Genomic DNA, 23,382 nt, shown 5'->3' on the forward strand with positions numbered 1-23,382 from the left:
TATAGTTTAGCACAGAATGGAAAAGCGCAAAATAACTGCTACGCACTTGGGCCTGTGGAAGAATAATAGACAGTCTTTTAAGTGCAAAACAGATCCCTGCTAACTTTGTGCAAACTAATTGAATTTGGGTGTCCCATTTTAGTGACGAATCGAGGGTAACACCTAAAAATTTTGCAGAGGTGACTTGTGGGAGTGTTGTATTATTGATGACGACGGCGAGTGGTCTTGGTGGTCTGCCACCCAGGTTAAAATGAATAACCTGAGTTTTTGCCACATTCAGGACGAGTCCGTTTACAGAAAACCAGTAAAGGATTTTATGAACGTCACGAGTTATCATTGTTTCTAAGCAGTCTATGTTCTGGGCGGTAAGTATATCGCAAGCGTCATCAGCAAAGACAAACATATTGCCGTCCACCGCATCTGGTAAATCATTAACTTGCATTAGAAAGCATAGATTTGGCCAAGGACGACCCCTGGGGGACCCCCATGTCGACACAACCACAATCAGATTTCGTTAATCCATTGTTTATTGCAACGTATTGCTGCCTTTCCATTAAAAAGTCGATCATCAACCTAATACAGGGCCGCGCAGCCCGTGGTGCTCAAAAAGGTCGAATGCGCGCGTCATATCGCAGAGTACTATGGCTACGTGTAAAATTTTTTCTTTAGCCCGCATAATGTTGTGTAATGTTTCGCGGATATCTGATACACATGAGCGATTACGTCTACAGGCATATTGTTTGATGTGTAGTAAATGAAAATTTTCTAAAAAGTTATACAGCCGGTTACTTATGCCCGCTTCGAACACTTTGGCCATAGTGGGTATTATACTGATTGGTCCGTAGTTTTTTAACTCATCCTTCTGACCTTTGCCCTTATAGACGGGTACGACTTTTACTTCCTTAAGTATGCGCGGATACCTATTACCTATTTTAATTAAGTGGTTGAAAATGTTTGTTAATTGAGCTAATAACAAACGGTAGTCTAACTTTGAGTAGCATAGTTGGTATATATCGCAGGTATTTTTTGTAGCTATTTGCTGCGTTACGATTTTATGTAACTCATCATGGGTAAACGCGGATAGTTTGACGGATACAGGACTAGGTGTAGACGGGTAGTGCATAAATTAATTCTTTTGCCAGTTCTGGGCGAGCTATGGGTGCATTCGCAGTGCTCGCGGCTGATAAGAAAAATGAATTAATATCGTTAGCTAACCGGTTCTGCGACGTGTATTGTTCGCCGTGGCTATCTCTTATTAAGTCCAGATTGCATTGATGCTTGCCGGAGTCGCGTCCCGTGACGTTGTTTACGATTTGCCACAGAGTTTTTTGTTGATTACAGCTACTTTGTAATGTTCCAGTGTAGTATTCGCGTTGTGCGTGTGACAGAGATTGTTTAAATTTTATGGATTGTGATAGTATAAGTCGCAATGTTTCACTATTGTTCGGGTTTCTTTGAGCAATGTCAATTAACTGCGCAAGCAGTTGTTTTTGCATTATTAAGTCATTTGTGACCCAAGGACAGTTATATTTATTATTTACACGAACAAGACGGTATGGAAAGCAGATAGTTGAAGCGTTATGTAATACATTTATAATAGATGTTAGATGGGTGATAGGGTTGTTGTGTGCATTTTGTTCAATATTTAACCAATCAATCGAATGAAGATAGTTTTTGAATAGCTCGAGTTTGTGTTTTGTAAAGTGACGTTTGTAAGTAGTCAAAGTGCTCGTGTGTTCGTGAGTGATAGTGAGTTTTTGTGCTCTGTGATAATAATAGGGTCCCGTTTTTACCCTTTGGGTACGGAACCCTAAAAATAAAGTTTTTCAAACTATATCGTGTTACATATCAAATGAAAGAGCTCATTATGAAAATCTCAAATATATTTTTTTTATAATTTTAGGATAAACAGTTTAGAAGTTATTCAAGAAAATAGGCAAAAAATTACCATTCCCCCCTTTTATCTCCGAAACTACTGGGTCTAAAATTTTGAAAAAAATTCACAAAATAGATCTTTACCTATAGCTTACAGGAAAATCTATTAGAAATGTGCAGTCAAGCGTGAGTCGGACTTAATTACTTAGTTTTTGATCCGACCCCTACGGGTTTTTTAAAGACATTTCACTCACGTTTCACATAAAAAATACATTGTTTAAACTGTGTAATGTACGGAACCCTTGGAACGCGAGTCCGATTCGCACTTGGCCGGTTTTTTATATATAGGCGTAACGTTGGCATTCTTCCAATCAGGGGGCAATCGGTGCTCACGAAATGATAATGTCAAATGTGTAAATTGCGACATAAACTTTGCAGACAGCACTATTTTATTTAGTACTGAAAAGCGTTTCTCGTCACTTTTATATTTCAACCATAGAGCTGATTTATCACCGTGAGAGCCTTTATGTAATGTTTATAGAAGAAATCAGTGATAAAACTAGGGCCTATTTGGGGTTCCGTAAACGTTTACAACACCATTATAGTGCTAATCATGAACACTAATTAGCATGCTCCAAAACGTTCTCAGGACTTTTATAGTACCAAGATTTGTTACTTGGGTAGATACCCAATTATAAAATTAATTGTGTATCTGTCTATATTTCGTGAATATTTTAGTGTCGCTGATGGTAGGGAACCTATTTAATTATTTTTACCTACTAAAGAAGAAACATAGAAATATACCTACATTCTTTCACATGATGCACATAGTACCTAAGATGGTACTTATACTTAAATTACATACGAATGCCTCCTATAGTATCTACAATTTTAAACAAATATCTCAATCAAAATCAATGTAGAACCAATCAACGCCATTTTGATTTTTATAAAGAGCTTGCCAGTTTCCGGTACAATGTGTTGTGAGTTGTGAGTAATCAGTAATCAAACAAAGCTCCGTCCGTTTTAGGCCGGCAATAGCCGGCGGTTAAGCTTGACGGGCAAATGTACCTAACCATTGGATTATTTGTTTGCCTAAGACGAATAGAACGAGCTAAATTAATTATCTCTATTATTGTGCGAGTGATTTGTGACACGAGTAAGCTCGTATTTCAGTAATAACTAAAAGTAATTCTCCGTATTTTATAGATATCGGGTATACGGATGGAAGGAATTCCCGGGCCGATAGAGTTGTGGAAGATAAAAGCAATGTGGGTCACTTTCTTTGAACATTTCCATACAAAAAAGACCAGTTTTAATTGTTCCTGAGTGTAGTTAAATTAGTAAAAGAGCTTAAAATTACAAACGTTAAAACTTGAGATCCTGATGTTAATATGCCATAGTTGGCAACGGTTTAGATAAGTTCTTCATTCGCACAGACATTGTGCCAAGCCTTGAATGAAATTGCATTTAGTTCTCAGCTTGAATCCGATGAGGAATCTACCTACCACCTTATTCATTTATACATACCTCGTAATATAGCAAAGGGACTTTTTCGCCGAAACTTATAGCCCGGGCTCTCAGTGAAGTTCCGTTTGCAAAAATTGCGGACCGCAGTTTGACTTCTGATTAGTTCTGATCCTTGTATTGGGATTCCTACGCTCCTAGAAACCCGATATTGCCGGGTCTGAGGGCCTACTGTGAACACCAAAGTTCGCAAATTGCGGGCATTTTTCTCTGTCACCCGTAATCCGTGTCACGCCATAATTGGAGTAAAAGAGAAAGATGCCCGCAATTTGCGAACTTCGGTCTTCGTGGTAGGCTCTCTAATCGCGAAGTTCACCCGCGCCAGCTAGCGGACGCCCTTAAAAAAAATATTCGGCAAATATTCGGCAGTGCGAACCGAACTATTCGGCCGAATACGAACATTGAAAAATATGCCGAATATGCCGAGCACCGAATAATTACTGAATATTCTGCCCATCTCTACTTTGAAATGACAAAGTGTGGGAGTCATATTTCCATAGGAACTTGCCGTGTGCTACTCTGCAGCGGCTCCACCATAATGAATATCAATGGGTTATATGGTGAAATGATGTACCTAATACCTATAATGTTTATGGCTGTACCTGTGATAGGAATCGAAATAATGGGCATTGAAAGTGGCGCCGCTGGGGAGCATACTCTCCAGCGGCGCCACATAGTACTCATAGATAGAAATTATATTAGCTATTTTTATCTTATGTAAATTGATGTACTAATGCTGTTTATTACGTACCTATTGCAAAAAAAAAATAAGTTTCACATTAATTTGTGATTATATTTACTTTCTTTAGGTTTTAGAATTTCTATCTCCCTCTCGCTCACCAGCGCGCCTCTTTTACAGCGCATACCGTTTAGTTAGGTTAGGACTTTCAATGCCCATTATTTCGTTTCCTATTACAGGTACAGCCATAAACACTATAGGTTTTCATCATATAACCCATTGATTTTCGTTATAGTGGCGCCGCTGCAGAGTAGCACACACTTGACGTTTATGGTGGCACCACCACACTGTCACTGCAAACTCTGTGCAAAGTTATATTGGTCCGACACTAAATAGGTCAATAAAGGTGACTGTCCATTTTCAACCGCAGCTGCGTTACTGCTCCGACACTACTGCAGCGGCCTGAACGCGTCGGTGTTATTGTCAATTTCCATAGTAAAATGAATGACGATATCGACTGCACGTAATATGGTGATTTTAACGTTTTCCCGACCGCAGCTGCACTACTGCTCCGACACGTCGGTGTTATTGTCAATTTCCATAGTAAAATGAATGACAAGACCGACTGCACGTAGCATGGCCATTTTTGCGTATTTGGTGTATTATTGCAACTGCGGCTACAGACCGCACGTCAAATCTGTCACCTGCACTGAATTGTCTTTGATCACAGATATTAGTAGTTTTAAGCAAAGAGGATATAACCACTACGTTCTAAGGAGTTATTACACCCACGGATAAACAACCCCGATGGTACCGTCGCCATATATCGCAGATATATCGGGGCGGCCAAGGAGCTCACAAATATCTGAACACGCCTTTATTGTCAAGGCGCTAGAGTGCATGTTCAGATATATTTAGCACCTCGGTCGCTCCGACATATCTGATGGCGACTGTAGTACTACTGTAAACTTTTTTGCTAATCTATATTGAGCCATACGAGTATCACAGAGCCAGTTAGGAAACTAGAATGATAGGTCCGAAAAAGAGAGTGTCAAATTCGGAAGTTAACTATAGTCTGGCAAACCCTTCGAGCAACACCGGCTTCCGACACGTCGGAAGGGAGGAGCCCAAGCGATATCTTACCGTACAAATCGTTCTGCCATTTTTTGCGGGGGAAAACGTGCACACAGTCGCACTTCTCACTCACTACTTGCAAAATCCAATCTCTAATTAGGATTGTTCATTTTTTTTAAATGTTCTATTTCGAAAACCATTTCGAGATATTAGGTTTTTAAACAGTTTCCGACATTTGCTGCGATATAATAATCGAGGATTGAAGATATTTCAACAAATATACTGATGACCTTAGTTTGACCTTCTCGCGAGGCTGAATATAATAATGTCATCGTATAGTAAAAGTTATCGAACCATAGTAAATAAATCCGTCACTCACGTAATTGTCAAAGATGTCATTGTCATCAATTGTCATAATATAAAAATTCAGTTAAACCGCTAGTTTCTTACGATTTGATTTATAATTTTTAATACCTAAACAGTAGATTTTGATTGCTTAATATATCAAAAACCATGTTTCCACTTGTGGGAATGATTTACAAAAATTATAGTCCGCGAAGACCTACGTGAAAGACAGTGTTGTCATGAAAATGTGGAATGGAATACTTCAAGTGTTACACACAATATTGCTGTGAGGATCACGTCGATGTAAGTATAAAATTAATATTATTTTACTACGAATATTTAAAAGTCCATTTTGGTGGTCGGGTCACTATTACCTATTTATTTTCTGTGTATGATGTGGCCAGAATATCTAAAGACAAACCGTTTAACACAGCTTGTCCGCTACTAGCTCCGTTTTACTGATTTGAAGTTAAATTCAACAAACAGACATACATATATGTAACTTATAACCATCTTGCAAGCAATAAATCATATACATACAAAAATACATAGTTATATTCAAAATACAACATGAAACTGAAAAGATAATTTCTAATTTCCAGGTACCTACAAGTTGCAGTTCAAGGCTCAAGCTGCTGATATCACGGTCATGGCGGACAAAACTAAAGTTAATAAAGAGTTGTGAAAAATAAAACATGTCTTATTTTTTACTTTTTTATTAATTTACGAAAAACCTGTTTCCCAAAAAAGTGTATACATTATATGTTCAACATGTTCTGCACGTAAGGTTGACATTGAGGGCTTTGTTTAGTAGCATTCAGTTGAAGTTGATTTAGGTTCTACTCTTGTTGATCCAGAAAATAATTGTATAGTTTATTATTAAATCTATGCCCACGCCCAGGCACTATTCTTGCTATAACTTTACATTCTCCGCCTTCTCTAGAAATTTGTACATTATATACATCCAATAAAACTAAGGTATATAACTTAAGGCAGATTTGTGGAATCAGCTTTCACAAATTTAGCGTATTTTGAGATTATTGATTTAGGGATTCAAATAATACGACGATATTATTTATAGATTCATTAAATAAACTGTACTTTTATTTTTTCGTAGTTTTGCGAGGATAGCTATAAGCTCGACAGGGCACGAGCGATAGAGAGGCAAATAGAATACCGAATATCCGGCAAAGTGGCCAAATACCGAATAGTTGCCGAATATTCCTGGCAACTGTAATTGTATTGTAATATATCATATTATATAATGTCGTTTATGGTGACAATTTCTCATTTTGTCATTGCAAAGCCATTCCTGAGCTAAATAAAAGAAGCAATCATTTATTTTTATTACAAGGGGCAAAGATGTTATTTAATACCTCATGGTAACATATTGATATCCAAACATACGAAACGATACAAAATTGAACCACGAGAGAAGCGAATGGTTTAAAATTTAGAATATTGACAGTTGCGGAGGTCTCAAGGCATGAGGGTTAAACAAACTGTGTTACAGTGCAACACGTAATTCTTCACACCAACACGAGGAAACCATTTATTATTCAAATTAATTTATTAAAAGTTCTTTCTATCGGCCAAGGCGAGGGAAATATCTTTCTTCATAAAGGATTTCTTGTCTCGCCTGTCAAGTTTTATATGGATGGTGCGGTCATATCATAGAGTGCCGTCGCCCATTCACACCTGCAACTGGACAATATGAAGTGTAAATTATAAATTATTTTATTCATCATACTTCACTGTTTGGTACCTAAGGAAAGTAAAATTGGCTTAATATGGTACTTAGAAAGATAAATCTGTAATATTTTGCTAACACCGAACGACTGCCTGCCCACCATTGGATAATTTTATTCTTACGTGTCGCATCGTCATCTCCAGAACCCACGAATCACTTTGCAGAAATCAATAAAAGGCCTGCTAAAAGAGCCTACCTGGCATGGTTTTGAGGGGACGTTTATTACAGACTTCTAAATCCAGCCGCACTTTTCTGACGGCCGAGTACCTATACGTGATGCAGGTGGATCAAGTGCGCACTCCCCCCGTATATATCACGAACTCCATGAGTCCCGTTTCCGTCGGATTGCTGTGTGCGGTGGTCACGCATTTAGGCAAGAGGATGGGGAAGAAAATTTCACATTGTGAACTTACCTTAATGTTAAGAATAATTTTTCCTCTGCATTAATTTTATTTGAGTAATTTGATTGTATTTCGTCAATTATTAAGTCTCATTCAATGTTGAATTATCTGAATAAAGGATCACCATTAAATATCAGATTTTTTATTAATATTGCGTAGCTGCCTTCGTCGGACTCTGACTATTGTAGAAAGGCAAACTGGTCTTCTTTTTCATGTAGCATGTAGCATTATCGTCACTCGCTTCTTCACGTAAAAATACAAAAGTAAATTAGTATTTTATTTGTACGTCTGACATTATATGACTTGACATTGACAAGCCATCAACGAACGCTGTCGCGACTGCACGCCGCAACAGCCGCAGTCGTGCTGCTACAGTAAAGGTGACTGTCCATTTGTGACTGCCGCTGCACTGCAGTTGCGACGTTACGCGGTCCAGCACTACTGTAGCAGCACGACTGCTGCTGTTGCGGCGTGCAGTCGCGACAGCGTTCGTTGATGGCTTGTCAATGTCAAGTCATATAATGTCAGACGTACAAATAAAATACTTATTTTATTTTTGTATTTTTTACGAGAAGAAGCGAGTGACGATAATGCTACATGTTACATGAAAAAGAAGACCAGTTTGCCTTTCTACAATAGTACAATAGTCAGAGTCCGACGAAGGCAGCTACGCAATATTAATATAAAATCTGATATTTAATGGTGATCGTTTATTCAGGGAATATTGCCGATTAAATGAAAAGCAATTCAACATTGAATGAGACTTAATAATTGACGAAATACAACCAAATTCCTCAAATGAAATTAATGCAGAGGAAAAATATTATTCTTAACATTAAGGTAAGATCACATTGTGAAATTTTCTTCCCCATCCTCTTGCCTGAATCCGTGACCACCGCACACAGCAAGCCGACGCAAACGGGACTCATGTAGCTCGTGATATATACTACTTAATCTACCTGCATCAAGTATAGGTACCTACTCGGCCGTCAGAAACGTGCGGCTGGATTTAGAAGTCTGTGATAAACGTCCCCTCAAAACCATGCCAGGTAGGCTCTTTATCAGGTCTTTCATTGATTTCTGCAGTGATTCGTGGGTTCCGGAGATGGCGATGCGACACGTAACAATAAATTATCCAATGGTGGGCAGACAGTCGTTCCGTATTAGCAAAATATTACTGATTTATCTTTCTAAGTATGCATATTAAGCCAATTTTACTTTCTTTAAGTACCTAACAGTGAAGTATGATGAATAAAATAATTTGTAAGAGCTATAAGTAATTGCGCAATTTACACTTCATATTGTCCAGTTTCGTATTTCAAACTGAAACACAAATTTAAATCTTATAATTCCTCTCGTGTTGCAGGTGTCCCACTCTTCATGATATGACCGCACCATCCATATAAAACTTGACGGGCGAGACAAGAAATCCTTAAGCTATTTCCCTCACCTTGGCCGATAGAAAGAACTTTTAATAAATTAATTTGAATAATAAATGGTTTCCTCGTGTTGGTGTAATGAAAAATTACGTGTTGCACTGTAACAAAGTTTGTTTAACCCTCATGCCTTGAGATCCCCGTAACTGTCAATATTCTAAATTTTAAACCATTCGCTTCTCTCGTAGTTCAATTTTGTATCCTTTCGTACGTTTGGGTATCAATACCATGAGATATTAAACAACATCTTTGCCCCTTGTAATAAAAATTAATGATTGCTTCTTTTATTTAGCTCAGGAATGGCTTTGCAATGACAAAATGAGAAAGTGTCACCATAAACGACATTATATAATTATAGTTTGTCAAAGGACTGTCTCATTTCAAACATTAGATGACCAACTATACTATGATATTACGACTAGAGTTGCCAGGAATATTCGCAACTATTCGGTATTCGGCCTATTCGGCCACTTTGCCGAATATTCGGTATTCTATTTGCCTCTCTATCGCTCGTGCCCTGTCGAGCTTATAGGCCTTATGGCTATCTTCGCAAAACTACGAAAAAATATAAGAACAGTTTATATAATGAATTTATCATGAAATGTTAAAAAAATCACATAGGAAAATATAGAGACTGTCTCAATTGAAACAGACAGAGAGAATCATATACTATCTTTGTCTTGGGCTAGTATATGAAATATAGTATATATATATATAGTATAGGAAATGGATGAGTAGTTTTGTGGTTGTTCTTATTTACTGACAAATTGGGTTTGCCCTTCGAGCAACACGGAAAGGAGTCGGCATTCGCACTATTTCCCCTCTGTCGAGGTACAAGATCAATTGTGCATGCATACAACTAGCGCGGTACGTACAACACACACCTCGTGTTGCACACAATAATTGTGTAATGCGCTCTTTATTATAAAGAGATCGAGGTGTGCAAGACTTGTCTTTGACGTGTGTCATTTTCTATTTATTTGTGTCATCATTAGAGATTGGATTTTGTAAGTAGTGAGTGAGAAGTGCGACTGTGTGCACGTTTTCCTCCGTAAAAAATGGCAGAACGATTTATACGGTAAGATATCGCTTGGGCTCCTCCCTTCCGACGTGTCGGAAGCCGGTGTTGCTCGAAGTGTTTGCCAGACTATAGTTAACTTCCGAATTTGACGCTCTCTTTTCGGACCTATCATTCTAGTTTCCTGACTGGCTCTGTGACATGGCTCAATCTATGAGGATATTACCAAACGGAGCCGCCACGTCTGTAATTTGCGGTACAAAAACGTCTGCCAATTTTTGCGGGGGAGGGGAACGTCAAATGTATACGTAACGTCAAAATAGCCATGTCAGATAAACGTCAGTCCATACATTGTGTATGACCATTGGCCGACTATTTTCGACAGAGGGGAATGCCAATGGCTACTCCGTTGTGTTATATCCTCCTAGGGCTCAATATAGATTAGCAAAAAAGTTTACAGTAGGTACAGTCGCCATCGGATATATCGGAGCGACCGAGGTGCTAAAAATATCTGAACATGCACTCTAGCGCCTTGACAATAAAGGCGTGTTTAGATATGTGTGAGCTCCTTGGCCGCCCCGATATATCTGCGATATATGGCGACTGTACCATCGGAATTCTTTGTCCGTGGGTGTAATAAGCTCCTTAGAACGTAGTGGTTATATCCTCTTTGCTTAGAACTACTAATATCTGTGACCAAAGACATTTCAGTGCAGGTGACAGATTTGACGTGCGGTCTGCAGCCGCAGTTGCAATAATACACCAAATACGCAAAAATGGCCATGCTACGTGCGGTCGGTCTTGTCATTCATTTTACTATGGAAATTGACAATAACACCGACGTGTCGGAGCAGTAGTGCAGCTGCGGTCGGGAAAACGTTAAAATCACCATATTACGTGCAGTCGATATCGTCATTCATTTTACTATGGAAATTGACAATAACACCGACGCGTTCAGGCCGCTGCAGTAGTGTCGGAGCAGTAACGCAGCTGCGGTTGCAAATGGACTGTCACCTTAATGCGGCACCGCGTAACGTCGCAACTGCAGTGCAGCGGCAGTTACAAACGGACAGTCACCTTAACTCTCTGGGGCCCATTTCTCGAACGGTATTAGTCAAATATTATGAGTGTGTTGCCATGGTAACCCATACTACTTGGTAGTTCGTGGACTAATACCTTTCTCTTTTAGTCTAATACCGTTTGAGAAATGGGCCCCTGGTTTGAGATATTGCAAATTGGATGGTAGAGTCCGTTTAACCTAACTCTCGACTGACTCTCACAGAACAACGTGAGTGTAGAACAGGCAATGTCATTATACACGTCATATTTTCAAAAAAAAACAGGTTTTTCATGACCCTCCTACACTTTGTTATTGTAATGCAAATTTAGCTTGGTCCGGCTCTGTAATTTTTTTAAGTTTCTCTTCTATTTAATCTTCGCGAAGGCAATTAAGGAATCTGTATAAATTAAGTTAGCACCTTGTTTGCCGAATGACCCATTAATAATATTAAGTGCCATGTAGATCACTGCGCACTATTCCTGATGGGTGCTAAGTGGAGTGGCAGTTTGTGACATTCTTGCACGTCGCTACTAAGAGAGATTAATGGTAGCATAGTCGTTTTGCTCCTCCAACCCTCGGAAAATCTGTTAAGAGCCCTTCGCTAAGATACGAATGAAGAACGAAAGCTGTGTAAAAAATGTACATTGAATCGAATATAATCCATGTTGAAAAAAAAATAGATTGCCGACCTTTATATCTAGATATCAAATCGGTACTAATACAATAGCCATAGTAAAACAGAACAAAGTGAGGAAGTGGCATTAAACACGCAATATTTTCATATAAATTTGACATCAATGATGACAAGGCCACACTTTGTCATTGCAAATGCCTTGCAGAGTTAGCTTGGGCCTATTACACATGCCCTTGAAAAGTTTGTATAGTTTGCCTACATTATGCTTTACATACTTACATGAGATGAAGGGTGGTGTGTACTTTATATGTACTGTTTAGCGTGCGGAAAGTTGGTTTTCGCGAACTAGTGCTTTTCACTTTTCCATTTTTTTTAAATTTATATTTGTTTATTTATATTTATTTATTCATGACTACTTATTAATGAGTGTATTGTTGTACTTATTGTGTGTGTGTTTGTGTATTGTGTATTGTGTGTGTGTGTTGTGTATTGATTGTGTGTGTGTTGTGAGTGTGTTGATATTAGTTTCCTTTAGACGTCGTAATCAACATAAAAACCTACTGTTAATGTAAGAATACGAAAATTATACATATTTCATATTTTATTACTTACCTCTTCATCATTATAACACGTTTATTTTTTAATATTGAATATTAAAAAGCCGTTCTTAATAAGTTGTCTGAATGGAACGGAATAGCTATGGAAGGTAGAGGTAGGAATAGCTGCCGAACGCCTGTCAAAGAAGAGGCGTTTTTTCTTACTCCAAGCATGTTTTAAGTTTCCAAAGGTAACGTTCGAATATTTTTTAAATTCCTTACTTGTTGTTTTTCTTATTTTTTCGAAATTGTATTAAAAACGTCGTTCGATACACGTGCGGAAATGTCATTCTTCACTCGTCCCGAGTGAAGGAATATCTCGGTTTCCGCGCTAGCATCGAAATGTACTATTACAGTAGGTACCTACATATAGTGCTACTTTACCGCTGACAATTTTTTAGTACTGTTTTCATTTTATAGACACGTAATTATTCAAAAAAAAAAGTTATTCATTAATTTTTAATAAAAAATCGGCTCATTAGTTTAACTAGTGTTTAAATTTCGCGCAAATACGCTCCAAGCTATCACGTCACGTCAAGCTGTCACGTGATCTTGTGATGCTTGTGATAAACAGACTGCTGTCAGTGCCACCTCTGGCACTGACCTGGCAGCATGGTTCCATTTTATATCTCCTGTCACTATGCCTGTCACTTTCGCACTTACATACTTGTTAGTCGTGACAAGCATAGTGACAGGTGATAAAAATGCAACCGTGCTACGGCCGTAGGTTTGACAACTCGTCTGTGCGTGTTTCTCACAACATGACGTCACGCGCTCCGATTTGCGTTTGCAGTCACGTGATGCTGGGCATTATTTTAAATACTTTTAAATTCTTTTTAATTAATTTATTACGCATATTTACACTTACAAAGTATGATTTTCAGTATTCTAATATTCCCTGCTATGGTAAAAACTAAAAACATAACATTTCATATAATCGCGATTCATGTCAACATCCCTATTGGCACTGGATTATTGGCTATGTATTTTAGTATTTGTATTATATATATCGCTGTCTGAGGCAACACTTAATTCTTGAGCTCACCGTGGGACTTAGTCAATTTGTGTAAGAATGTCCCTATAATATTTATTTATTATTTTATTTTATTACGTGACTATATCGAAAATTTAAAGGGCGACATGTACTGAAATTACTGTAAAACGTTGTACGATACATGTACGAATAGGTAATTCGCAACTCGTGTCAATTTAAAACACTTCCTTCGGTCGTGCTTTTATTTATTGTTTATTTATCTCGTTGAGAATTTCCTATTTTTCGCACTTGTATCGTAATGTACTATTAATAGGTATCTCTTTAGTTTGTCAACTAATCAATAACATATTACAAAGACAATTTAGATTCATTACTTAGATTGCTTTCGTTGATGAGACATATATCAATGTGTTTACCTACTTATTTATTTACTGGCTTACCTTTCCGGATTTTGAAGATGTATTGATTCACCGTCGCGTCGTTGATTATGGGATTGTGTTATTAATAATTATTTTCCTACCCATAGCAATATAAAGAAAAACGAACCATTGCAACGACCTGCTATATTCAAGGATACCGACTTACAACTCTATTTAGGAGACATTCAGACGGTAATTGCAGCTAGGTACATTACTATTTCGGCATTATTACTGCGGCCCTGAGATGCGGGTGCTGTCACTGCTGTATTTGTCAATTTCCTTTTTAAAATGAGTGACGTTTGTATCCGCATTATGGCCGACAATATATATCAAAGACTTGCTCTACAATACTCATAACAGAAACTATGTAATAATAATTTTGATTTAAATTATGTCTTCAGAAAGTGACGGAATGTGACCTTACTTTACTATCAAAATTAGTACTTTTATAAAATTGAATGTACTTAAAACATCCTACTTTCGGCCTCTTAGTTCCGATAGTTGTTAAATTAATACCCAGTTTGAGAAATAGGGCAGGAAATGAATTCTCAAAAAAAGTTATAGAGGGAAAATATTGATACCATAAATGAATTCAGCACCAAAAACAAAACGTTACCAAACCCGGCCTAGCAGCTTCACTGATGTCAATCAAGAAAAAACCAAGAATCAAGATAAAAACCGGCCAAGTGCGAGTCGAACTCGCGCACCGAGGGTTCCGTACATTACATAATTTTAACAATGTATTTTTTATGTGAAACGTGAGTGAAAGGTAAATTGAAATGGAAAGGGAAATTGACGACCGGTCTGGCCTAGTGGGTAGTGACCCTGCCTGTGAAGCCGATGGTCCTGGGTTCGAATCCCGGTAAGGGCATTTATTTGTGTGATGAGCACAGATATTTGTTCCTGAGTCATGGGTGTTTTCTATGTATTTAAGTATTTATATATTATATATATCGTTGTCTGAGTACCCATAACACAAGCCTCCTTAGGCTTACCGTGGGACTTAGTCAATCTGTGTAAGAATGTCCTGTAATATTTATTTATTTATTATTTATTAAATTGCGGTTTACGATTTATGACGTATTAAAAAAAACTACTTACTAGATCTCGTTCAAACTAATTTTCGGTGGAAGTTTGCTTGGTAATGTACATCATATATTTTTTTCAGTTTTATCATTCTCTTATTTTAGAAGTTACAGGGGGGGGGGGGGGGGGGGGCACACATTTTACCACTTTGGAAGTGTCTCACGCGCAAACTATTCAGTTTAGAAAAAAAATATATTAGAAACCTCAATATCATTTTTGAAGACCTATCCATAGATACCCCACACGTATGGGTTTTTTATAGTCTCAAGTCTGTCAAGCCTGTTGCGGATTATATCATTTGTTAGTAGGTGACGAAGCCTGTAGCTGATTTATTGTTGTAAGCACTTGACAAAGCCTGCGTTGCTGATCATGAACTATGTGTTGTATATAATAAATGAATTTTTATCAATAATAAAAAAAAAACAGTATAGTTCTTATAGTTTCAGAGAAAAGTGGCTGTGACATAAGGACGGACAGACAGACAGACAGACATGACGAATCTATAAGGGTTCCGTTTTTTGCCATTTGGCTACGGAACCCTAATAAAAATGAGCCCTAAATAAACCTCCAAGAGCGGATATCTCAAAAACTATACAAGATATCAAAAAAATTGACCTAATAAAACTTGTAGCAAATTAAATCACTTTTCATTTTGTGTTTTGTGTAGTTAGTTAACTTGAAATAATTTATAATAGGAAATATTTAAGCAGAATAAACTTTCAATAATAAGACTGGAAATGGAACAACAATTTATTTCATAATAAATAATAAAATTCTGTTAGGTAAACGTATATTTATTTAGGCAACTACTTACTAACTAATCAAATTACAAATATATTACATCGTGTAGAGTTCTACAAAACCGTTAGTTATTACATAATATATTGTCTTGGGCTTTGACAAAGCATTTATTGAACGGTAAACAGACATTTATTTAATTTGAAACGTCAATTTATAATACTTAATTCTAAGCAATTTAAGAACTTTCATCTTTCTCTTAATAACTAGTACCTATCCTAAATGACTTAAAACTACCTATACATATAATCACCTTATGGTACAAAATTATTTAGGAGGCGTCCAGTAACTGTCAAATTTTGTAACGTGGTTCGTTTACGTCAAATCGGGTAGTTCTGATTTTTTGCAGACTTGTTTATGAGGGTCACTTGCTAAAGGCCACACTGACCACCGACGCAGTACCCGAAACTGTTTTCCAACTAGGCGGCACCGACCAACCACCACGTGAGTGACCAGTTTAAACTAATTTTAATATGTACCTATTTACATCTACTTTGTAGGTGACTTTGAGTATCGCATTATCACACATACCTATCTAGGTTTCATTCATCTCATGAGGCGGAAAAGTTTCACAATGCGATAATTAATTTAGGCACTCCATGCGCAGGTTCAAATGTACCTACCTAATTTCTGTTGCTGATACTGCCTGATAGGACTTAGAAACTACCTCAGTCATGTAAGCCGAAAAATGGGATCAACATCGGAATGAGAAATAATAAGCTGGAAATTCGTATACATCTTCATTATGGTGTTTTAAAAGTTGCCATAAAAGTCATAGTCTCGTTTGCGCGTCGAAAAAAAAGTTTGTGACCACAACTACAAAAATCGCATGAGGAGAACAAAATACACTTCATTCCACAAAAAATTACACAAAACATGCAGAAAAAAAAACAAACTAACAGTAAACTCCATCTTAAATGTGATTTTGTGGTAAGTATAGGCAATGGGTACCAGTCTCAGGTTTTTGCTTGATATATGGAATTTTATGTATATACCCAGCGCTGAGTAGTAAATTCGTATTATATTTATATATCTTGTCGCATATTTTACACTATACAATTCTTAGCTAGATGCAAACATCATTCAAGCTATAGAAACCTAGGTAATAATTCGCACAAAACCGATTTCCATGTTCTTTGAACTGGAATGACTTCCGACGCGCTCACGAGAATTTCTGTGACTTTTAAGGCAACTTTTCAAACGCGGTAATGAACTTGTATACAAGTTTCCTACTTATTATCTTTCATTCCGAGGTGAAACCCTATTTGACCGGGTTAAACATTAACAATAATTTATCGTATGGAACAAAATAACAGCACGAGCGCTATATGTATAAAAACCACTACTTGTATTCACGGTGTTTTTAGGGTTCCGTACCAAAAAGGTACAAAAGGTACCTTTATGGTGCGACTGTCCATGTGTCCGTCCGTCCGTCTGTCTGTCACATCGCTAAATATCTCGAGAACTACTAAAGCTATCGATTTGAAATTTGGAATAGTCATGAAACGCTAACCCAGACACATTGAAAGTGTTATTCATTTTTTATTAAATAGTTTCAAATGAAAAAAAAAAAATTATGAAGGAAAATGTAAAAAAAAATACTAATCTCCGAAGTTTACCAATGAAAAATCATGAAATGTTAACATAACATTAATATTGTCATAAATATTACAGGAAAAATATAATTACGCCTCTATCTAGAAATATTTATTTTTTATTTTTAAAAAACTTCCGAATTGAATTTGCTAAATATACTAAAATTTCTATGAGATTATAATTAAAACTCCTTATAAATAAAATAAAAATTGTTGAAATCGGTTCACATGATAAAGAATTATCCCTGTAAAACCAAGATACATACTACCAGTCTCGCAAATTAGTTAGCCGATTTGCCGGTAGATGGCGATGTAGGTGCATAATTATACTGAGTGTACTTCAGGTCAAAAGTCTTTTGTGTTTATTTTATAGTTAGGTACATGAGATAATTGAAACATTGTAGGTACAGAACCCTCGGTGCGCGAGTTAAACGAAACTTCGTTAACTTCGGGGTATGGCTAAATTTAAGTAAACTGAATGGCATAGTTATTTTTTTTAAATAGTAATAAGTAATTAGTAGCGTTGTTGTAACATGAACATTACAGTACAAGTTTTAGGGTTCCGTACCAAAAAGGTACAAAAGGAACTTTTATTTATTTATTTAATCTTTATTGCACAAAAGAAAACCTTACAGTACAAAAGGCGGACTTAATGCCATAAGGCATTCTCTACCAGTTTATGGTGCGACTCTGTCCATCTGACCGTCCGTCCGTCCGTAATAATTAGTTAAGTAAAGTTGATGAGTACATTTGAATGTTGTGCACGGTTGTTATCGATGTACAAATTTACCACGATAACCATGTGATTCTTGTTTTTTTTTCTATTGTAATTTGTATGTTGTTACTGTGCCTAAAGTTAATAAAATAAAATAAAATAAAATAAGTGTACACGCTCGTAGGGGCTTTATCATATAAAAATAAAACATTGATTATCTCCAAAATGGAGTGAGAATACCGGTTTCTTTGAGAAAGTTACTTAATTTAAGCTTAGGAATGCACCCTTGAAATAACGGACTTTAAAAAACACCGTGTATAGACTTTTCTGGTAAAAGGTAGGTTATAAGGCTTAGGTAACCAAACCCTCATAGTTTCGTAATGCTAAATTGCCACCCTGTCTGTCTATCTGTTTGTACAACCATTTTCCTCGGAAACTGGTTCGTTGATGCTTGATGTAGTTAGACATAACGATCGTTATTTTGAATCTGCGATTTTAAATAAATAATACTAAGACTTTTCTAACCAGTACACTATTGTACTTATCGTTTTGCTTGTTTTACAAGGGGGCAAAGTTGTTGTTTAACCGTCGTGCTAATATTGATACCCAAGCAAGTAAAAGATTCCAAATTTGTAGCGTAGCGTGTGCGTACTTAAAAAAGTGGAATCTTTAGCGTTGCGAGGGTATAAATGACGTGCTTAAATAATTATTATTATATCAGATTTGTAATGTTTTTCAGCTAGTGTTTTCCTCGCATTAGCGAAGGTGAAAAATTTCGTGCATCATTCGGCAGCGAAGTTTGCTCGTGTCTTGAAACCTGCGCAACACTCAACATTCCTCTTTTTGAAACAGTCTCAATTAGCACGAGGGTTAACAACAACTTTGCTGCCGTATTAAACAAATAACTATTAACAGTTTCAAACACATCCACATTCCTTTCCCATTCAAATTAGCTGTTATTTATACTTACTTTTAAAAAAGGAAAAATAATTATACATCTCGAAATGAAATATCGTTCTCGTATTCGTTCTTGTGTTGCGAGTTTGCTGCTGCTTGGCGTAATTAACTGTTTCTAGTTCAAGCAAATATACTCTGTATCTATCACAAACACGCATTCCAAATAACTCGTGTCTAAAGTGAAATATCGTAGAACTGTGATTTGATGTGTTAATAATACGTTATAGCAGAACCTCCTCATTTATGTTTCAATTACTATACAGGGTAGGTATAGTATATAGTATGTAAACAACTATTAACTTATAGACAAAATATTCCAGCCACATACATTAAATGCTCAGGAAAATTATGCAAATATGCGAATAAGAAAAGCGAATTGATGGTCTGAAGAATAACTTCGCCTTATCAGACTGGTAGTAGCTTTCGTCACGCGTCTAAAGGCTCTTGATCCTCATAATTTACCAAGCACAGAAAATATACATACGCGACACAACACAATTACGCGATACGAAATACGATATAATTACGCGTACTTAATGGAGAACGTAGAATTTAGCAGCCCCCATGAACAACAGCAAGTGTTTACAGGTAGTCGTCGCGGACGCTGTCGCCATCGTGCGAGCCGGTTGGGTTCATCCTCACCGAGTTGCCGTTGGTCGGGGTCGCCACTGCCTTGTCTTTTGTGAGCCCTGGCGACACAAACACGCCATTCAATCTTCATTTTGAATAATTAAGTACATTGCAGTTTTATTCAAAAAAGTCTGTCGAGAACCGTAACCTGTACACCTTTGTGAGCTTAAACATTTTACCAAAGATAGATATAACTCCGTAATAGATGGATACAGTCTAAGGAAAAAACGTGCCTCGAAAATGACGAAATTTTGATTCTCGATTAGATGTCGCTACTACCTTTGGCCTACTCTCGTATAGAGGGCGTTGACGGTTTCGTTTGTTAATTAACAATTTTAACGCATATCAGTGAAAGAACATGGGTCAAAATAATAAAAATAATCAATGCAAATAAAAAAAATCATTTATCCATATTTTAATACATTTTATCGTATTTTTATAAATCTTCATTTATAGTTTTAAAGTGTGTCGATAGATGGCAGTGAATTTACTGTGGTTACAAAATTTACTATGACAGTACCGCTCTATAATATCATATCCTCTTTGATTTTACGAACGGAAGGATGACCTTCACTAGAACGCTTAGTTTTCCATAGAAAGCATCACATGATCACTGACCACCCGTCATAGAGAACGAAGTGTCGAACGCTTCGGCCCGGACCCGAACTGTTCTAGCGTGAGTCATCCTATTTTATTTTATTTTATTTTATTGCAAAAAATGTTTTGATGAGGTAGGGAGGGACATCTGATTATGGACAGGATTATTTACAAAACATGATGCCGAAGATAGTGCAAAGTAGATGAGAATAAATCAGAAAACTGACTGGGCGACGCAGCAGCGGAGAGTGCAACAAGGATAAACGCTAAGATGAGAAAGAGATTATGTGGGAAGAAAAAAGGTAAATAAAAATAAGGCATACGGTTTCTTCTTTTAATTGAAAAAGTACAATGAGACCTTTAGATTTTGACAAAGTTACTCGTAAATGATGGCAATGACTTTTCTATCTCGGTTAGGTAAGGAAAACACGCCAAAAGTATCGTCCAACCTCGAATTCTTTTCCAAATTCAGATAAATCTTTATAGTTCTAGTTCAAAATTATTTGCTATAGCGTAATTGTTCTACATAAAGAGACAATGTAAGAACTATTATATAATCTGTGACAATGTGTCTTTATATTAAGCTATTAGGAAATGTAGATACTTTTTACGTGGTCTGATCCGCCATCTTTGTGGTGACTATACATCCAATTAGGTACATCAAAATATACAGATTAATTTAATCAGATTAAATACAAAAAATTCAAACAGCAATAGATACATATCTAAATAAACATAAAAGTCGAGAGTAGGTACATATGCAAAATTTTCCAATATCCCAATAGAACAGTAACTCAGACATTAAGTCGGAATAACATAAAATAATATATGCATTGGAATTTAAAATATAAAACAACAGACATGAGCAACAGAGAATGACAGAGAGCGAGAGAGCAAAGTTCGTACGAAAAAAATCAAATAAATTCCACCAGGCTGTGTAATGGCTATGGACTTGGCCCTCTGATTATGATTTACAATACGAAGACACTTAACATAAAGTGGTTAAGTTTTAACATGAACTTTTGTGTAAAAACCTATTTAAGTGTAGGTATACCTGTATACACTGGGTACAGGTGTGAAAAGTAGGCAATGTTTAATTACCTATTCGCACGTTAATCGTACAGCGTTTTACAGTAGGTACTTATGGCCCTTTAAGAGTCCGCAGCAAGCTCGGCCGAATTTCACCTTCCCATACAAACGGAGTTTCGTTCTTATTTTAAAAGTACGTGTTGGATTGTAATGAAACTTTGCACATACAATGACATGACATGAGGTATATCTATGCCTGTAATTAGTATATATAGCTCCAGCTTATAAAACAAACTAAATAGAGCAAAAACAAGTTTTGTATGAAAATCTTAAATTCGCTGTATTTTTTTAAAGTATGGTGTCTGAAGCTTTATACTAATTACAGGCATAAATATACCTTATCCTATTATAAATGTTTCAGAGCAATCTAGCTAGTCCTTTTAAAATGAGAGCGTAACGACGTTTGTATGGAGAACCGATTGAAATGTGTTTAATATATTTACAAACTCCCATAATAACTTTTTAAAAACGAAATACTGACGGTTCTTCGAAATAAGCTTCATTATTCTCTATTTAATTTGTCAGCTTTTAGCAGCTTAAGGCAGTAGGTATTTTTCGGTTGTTTTTAACGGCATCTCTGAATCACAAATGACGTGATTTCATTTTAATAAAATCTTTAAATTTCAAATGAGGCTTGTGGAGAGACCGAGAGACAGACGGACGGCCAGGCATTTTTTGCCATTTGGGCTACGGAACCCTAAAAATTAGCTTACGAAGTGTAGCTGTAAGTCTATATAATGTGTTTGAGTTACTGATGATATAAATATATGTAAATCTATATCCAACGGAAATGGAAATAGTGGGATTGGGAAAGTATCGGCATTTTTGAGTTGACTATTTATCGAAAGATGCCACTGAGTAAAAACAGTTTAATTGAAAAAAAAAAATCAATTAAACTGGTTTTCATTATTCGGAACATCAGTCGATATTGATGATCTATCGATCATCTGCGGCTGCGGGTGATGCAATGATCGAAGTAAATGGTTTTAGGAAATACTTAATACCTTTTGAACCTAGATTCGATACATCAATGGTCGACCTATCGATTGATGTTCGATCTTTCGATCGATGCCCAGTCTATTGATTGATGCTCGATATATTGCTTGATAATCGATGGGTACCTATGTTCAATTCAAACATAATAATTTTTAAGAAAAAAAACCGATTTCAATGGGGGATGCCGCTGAAAGATCACTTATTGTTGATGGTGCACTCTTAGATTCCTGATAATGAAATGAAAAAGACAGCATATTTTGCTTAATAATGTAGAAAAGGAGGTAAAACAACCCACTTTTCTAGTAGCATTTCGATTTTGTAAGGGTCGCAGTTCTAACCTAACCTAACCTACTTTTCTGATAGCAGTTCTGTTCTGTGAGAATCGCAGTTCAAAACCCACCCACCAACCTAACCCACTTTTCTAGTAGCATTTCCGGGTCCGAGTCTGGGTCCGGATCCGAGTCCGGGTCCGTGTCCGGCTGTCCGGGTCCAAGTTTGGGTCAGAGTTCGGTCCGGGTCCATTCTGATCATCATCAGCAGTTCCACTTCATCAAATGTCACTTTTTTAAATGTAAATGCTGGATTTGTTGATGAAAATACAAAAATTACTATATGTATGCCTTTCACATTTGAGAAGTTCCATCGGTTCCTCGTGGGTCTCATCATCAGAACTCGAGCTTGACAAAAATATGTCTTAAAAACTTAAGTTGCTTAACAAACATAAAGAAGAGGACAAATCGCCAAACGTAAACTATGCGTCATTAAAGAGTTCTATTCTGATCATCATCAGCAGTTCCACTTCATCAAATGTCACTTTTTAAAATGGAAATGCTGGATTTGTTGATAAAAATACAAAAATCACTATATGTATGCCTTTCACATTTGAGGAGTTCCCTCGATTCCTCATCGATCCCATCATCAGAACTCGAGCTTGACAAAAATGTTTCTTGAAAACCTAACTTGCTTAACAAACATAACGAAGAGGACAAATCGCCAAACGTGAACTATGCGTCATTGAAGAGTTCCGTTCTGATCATCATCAGCAGTTCCACTTCATCAAATGTCACTTTTTTAAATGTAAGTGCTTGATTTGTTGATGACAATACTAAAA

The 23,382-nt window shown here is 36.7% G+C and overlaps 1 protein-coding gene and 1 long non-coding RNA gene across 2 annotated transcripts in view; one reads left to right on the plus strand and one right to left on the minus strand.

The window, feature by feature from the left end:
• Positions 1–14,870: 14,870 nt before the first annotated feature.
• The window catches only part of LOC134751878 (uncharacterized), a 203,201-nt gene continuing 194,689 nt past the window's right edge, over positions 14,871–23,382 (plus strand). The window contains exon 1 of the long non-coding RNA XR_010128715.1: positions 14,871–15,155. This is a non-coding gene — a long non-coding RNA (uncharacterized LOC134751878). The remainder of the gene's footprint in view (positions 15,156–23,382) is intronic.
• Positions 19,519–23,382, minus strand: part of LOC134751780 (tachykinin-like peptides receptor 86C) — a 33,694-nt gene continuing 29,830 nt past the window's right edge. The window contains exon 10 of the mRNA XM_063687270.1: positions 19,519–19,648. The gene's annotated coding sequence lies outside the window, so the exon portion shown is untranslated. The remainder of the gene's footprint in view (positions 19,649–23,382) is intronic.

Source organism: Cydia strobilella, chromosome 2 (assembly GCF_947568885.1).
Source record: "Cydia strobilella chromosome 2, ilCydStro3.1, whole genome shotgun sequence".
NCBI lineage: Eukaryota > Metazoa > Arthropoda > Insecta > Lepidoptera > Tortricidae > Cydia > Cydia strobilella.